The sequence below is a fragment of the Quercus suber genome, unplaced genomic scaffold (genome assembly GCF_002906115.3).
Source record: "Quercus suber isolate HL8 unplaced genomic scaffold, Cork oak 2.0 scaffold_500, whole genome shotgun sequence".
NCBI lineage: Eukaryota > Viridiplantae > Streptophyta > Magnoliopsida > Fagales > Fagaceae > Quercus > Quercus suber.
Window position 1 is genome coordinate 19,614 of NW_027069949.1, and position 4,293 is coordinate 23,906.

Sequence of the window (4,293 nt, forward strand, 5' to 3'; positions counted from 1 at the left end):
TCTCTAGAGTTTTTCTCACAAAATTCTCTTTGGAAGTTCTTTCCATTTAGTGGGTATAAGGGTCTATATATAGTGCTATGTGTTTGGAATATAAAGAGACAATTTTTGCCAAACAGGGCTGATTGGCGGCTTGACCTCGCGGCTTGTCCAAGTCATGAGTTCAAGTCATGACGTAACGGCTTGGCCGGCCTAGAACTTTTATCCTGTAGTGCGACAGCTGGGGCGACCCTTCAGCTCCCCATGTGTGCATCTCACATGCCTGCAATTGGCGGCTTGCTAGTTGCAAGTCAACCATGAGTCCTAGCCACGAAACTCTGCTTTTTTGCACATACTTAAGCTTTTCTTCACATTTTCTCACACACTACCCTTACAATAATCCCACCTAAATATAGGGTTACTAAATGCTAAATTTTAAGCAAATTGGCACGGAATAAAGCTAACAAGATGGTTGATAAATTTTAACCTTATAATCTCCCCCTTTGGCTATTCCGTGACAAAACCCTAAAACAAACTCTAGACTTAACACGTGAGTTGGGAACAATTGGAAAACTCACTCACACCTAACTCTAGAATCTGTGAAGCTTTGGAACCATAAGGACAAGTAACTCCTGAAACACAACAACCCAATAAGTTCATTGTATGCAAAAAACTTGTAAAGCAAATGGAACAAGCACAATACTATCAAGCACAATGGAGTAAAGCAATAAACCATAGCAAGATCAAAACATGCAATCACTATAACCAAGTGATCACAATGCTCATTCACACTTGGAATGAACATCCGGACATTCAAGATAACACACACAAGGCAAATCACTTGAATGACCAACACTCAACCAATGCACAGTACAAGAAGTATGTGCATCTAGGAAAAATCCTACAAGGGCACATGAGTGACAGTACTTAAAAATGAATGCATAGCATTAGGTTAAAAGTACTGATTTAACAAAGCACAAAGGCTGCATAAAGCATGGCACAAACCACAAAAGCCTACAAGTGTGCATAATCAAACCCTTAAAGCTTACATAAGCAACATGGGTACAAATCTTAAAAAAAACCTTAAAACCTACAAAGGTAGCAGGTACAAACCAACACAAAAAGAAGGATATGCTGAAAACATACAAAGTGGATACTGAAACATAATATGATAGAAGCTAAAGATAGACAAAAGCAATAAACAAAAGCCTGTTAGCTGAAATCTCCCCCTTTCGTTGAGCTCCCCCTGCCAACAGCATCTCCCCCTTTTTGTCATGGAATAGCTAGTCTTCATCATCTTCTAGCTTTCCCTCAATTTGATCCAATTGAGCTTGAATAGAAGTGAACTTCGTATCCCACCGAATGTTGAGATGGTGCAAGATGGATGTAAGTCCTGACATCTTTGTACTCAACTCATTAATAGATGTTACAATAGAGTCTAGCTTCTCGTCAATGGGAAATGAGCTGGAGTGCAAACCACTGCGGGATGCTGAAGCTTCTGTTTTGATTCCTTTCTTGCTATGGCCAATGCTAGCGTTAAATGTACGTATGTTGATTGGACATGGTTTTGGCAGGAAAATTCATTTTCAGAGGGATGGATCCCTTTCAGCTTCAGAATCCTTGAAATGAGACAACAAAAAGGAATGTAGATCCTTGACTCTGTTCGTAGAATAGTTTTGCGAAGGATATGAAATATATGAGCACATATATCAATCTCAACATCAAAAATTAGATCATGAAGGAACAGTTCACGTCCGAGGTTCATATACCCTGTGCTAGATAAAGGATACAGGTTATGAAACATGACAATCGTAAGCACCCTCAATTTTGGAGGAATAGATGAAACACTGACTGAGTTCCCATTTGAGGAAAATTCCAGATCTTCTCCAAGAACAATTTTAAGTAATTCCTCATCTGGATGTATCATCATAAACTGGTGAGACCCCAAGTATTGGCCGGTTGATGTGCAGAATCTCTGCTAAGTATGTGGGAGAGACCGAGAAACTTTTTCCTTTAACCCAGCACTTAAGTTCGTCTCCATCAACAATTGCATTAGCATAAAATTCTTTTACCAGATTTTCATATGCATCATCAAGGTCGGAAAGGAGATAATTTCAATCCTTGCAGGCAAACCATTGAGGAATGTTGGTGTTAAAGAGAGAATGTTGGTCAAAGACTCTTTCAATCAGTGGTGTAGCCTTTTTGAAGTAATTTTCATAAATCTAAAAAGCAGCATACGATTGAAACTTGTTCGGATCGAACACACCGGATGGGGAACGAGTCCTTTTTGGTGTAGGGGAGAAATCATCAATTTCAATGACAGGTTCCTTCTCTTTGCTGCTACCTCCTTTCGTAGCTGATCTCTTGAATGGAGATATTTTGACACTGCAACATGATTTAACACACACAAGAGACACCAAATAAGACACCAAACATTATTAGCAAAGTGTCAGTTTCACACCATGGATACTGAAGAAAACCCTAAACTTTTGAGGTTTAGGTTCAAATCATGACAATGAGAATATGTATACACCCAATAACCAAATTAGGTACACAAGATAGAGAAAAACAATGTATATAGCATCACAAACAAACATTCCAACCAGTAAATCAGAAACCCATGTTCAAACATGATAAACCACAAACCATAATAAATCTCCACAAATCAGGAAAAGATGCCCAGAGCAGTAGGTATGAAGGAAAAGAAAGAAAACTCATACCTTTTTATGAAGATTTGAGAAGAAATGATGCAGAAATGGATGATTTTCACAGAAATGGATGATTTTCAAAGAAATACTCAGAGTGTTTGTGAAAGTGAAATGGGGAAGACAATGAACAGTCACAATAAGGACGAGGGAAAAACTAAAATCCATTTTAAAATTGTCTTCAAAACGTAAAACACATGTTTTTCACGACTGGATCAAGTCGCTAGTAAGTCACTAGGGTAAGCCACAAAACACTATGAAGCAAGATTCTTGAAAAATCTTCTAAGTGTTTTTCGCGACTGAAAGATCTACCCACCAGAGAGTCACGATATGAGCCGCGAAAATCTCTGTGTCCCCTCGCAACTGGCTTCCACCTGCGAACAAGTCGCCACACTGAGCCGCGAAATATGCAAAAACACAAATTTTGAAAAATTTTCTAAGTCTTATTCACGACTGGGATGCTGACCCGCCAGTGACCCGCAAAAGTCTTGGAGAGAGTTTCGCGACTAGAGTATGCAACTAGAGCTACCCATGACTGAGTCGCCATCAGTGACCCGCGAAAGTCTTGGAGAGAGTTTCGCGACTAGAGTATGCGACTAGAGCTACCCATGACTGAGTCGCCAAAACAGGGCAACACTGTTTTTGAAATAGTTGACATTTTTGTAAAAACAAAAACACTTTTCAAAAACAAACTAAAACACTCAAAAATATTTTTGTGTTTGATCAACAAAGATTGAGCTTGTGAAAACACATTTAATCAAGTACAGTCACACAAATGAATATAGCATTCATTGAACATGGACTTGTGTGTTGTGTGTGGATATCAAAAATGAGATAGTCCTTAGTCTAATGTGAAGCTTCAATGATCAATTCAATCAAGGCATACATAACTAGTACTAGATAATGTGACCTATCTCAATTGTAGAAACATGCATATATGACCTCCCACATGCACTTGATAACAATTCTTTGAAACTTTTCATTTGGCTTCATATTTAACATATCATTTGCATTATTTTTAGCAAAGAGGGTCTCATTGTGAGATAGATGCCTGAAATTTTTGATATTTCAATTGATGAGTTAGCCTTTGGCTTTTTGGATATCATATATTTTATTTTGGTCACTTTCCCTTTTTCCTAATTGAATACTAGTATGTGCGACAAGCTTTTGCAGCTCTATATCTCTTTTCATTTTGAGATTTACATTTAGAGAGCTCGTTTAAGCATAAAAATAAAAAGTGGGAAGATATATAGGCATGAGTCTATGCATGTCTCAAGAACAACAAAACCATTCACTAATCATTCATGACAAGGCTGAAGATCTATTTACAACAATCACATAGATTTCAGAATTTCTTCCACAATGATATGAGTGTATGAGAGACAAGCTAAGCTCATTAAATGCACAAAGCTATTAGTACAAAGGTACAAGGCAAAACATGCTTTGAGACAAAACTCAACAAAGTCGATCAAACTTTTTGGATTTTCTACTTTTTATGTGTTTTTGGATTTTTGACACAAAAGCAGTAAAAGATTGATCAAAAAAACATAACAAACAAAATGTAAAAACATTTGAAACAAAGACAATCACAAAAAAAAAAAAAAAAAAAAAA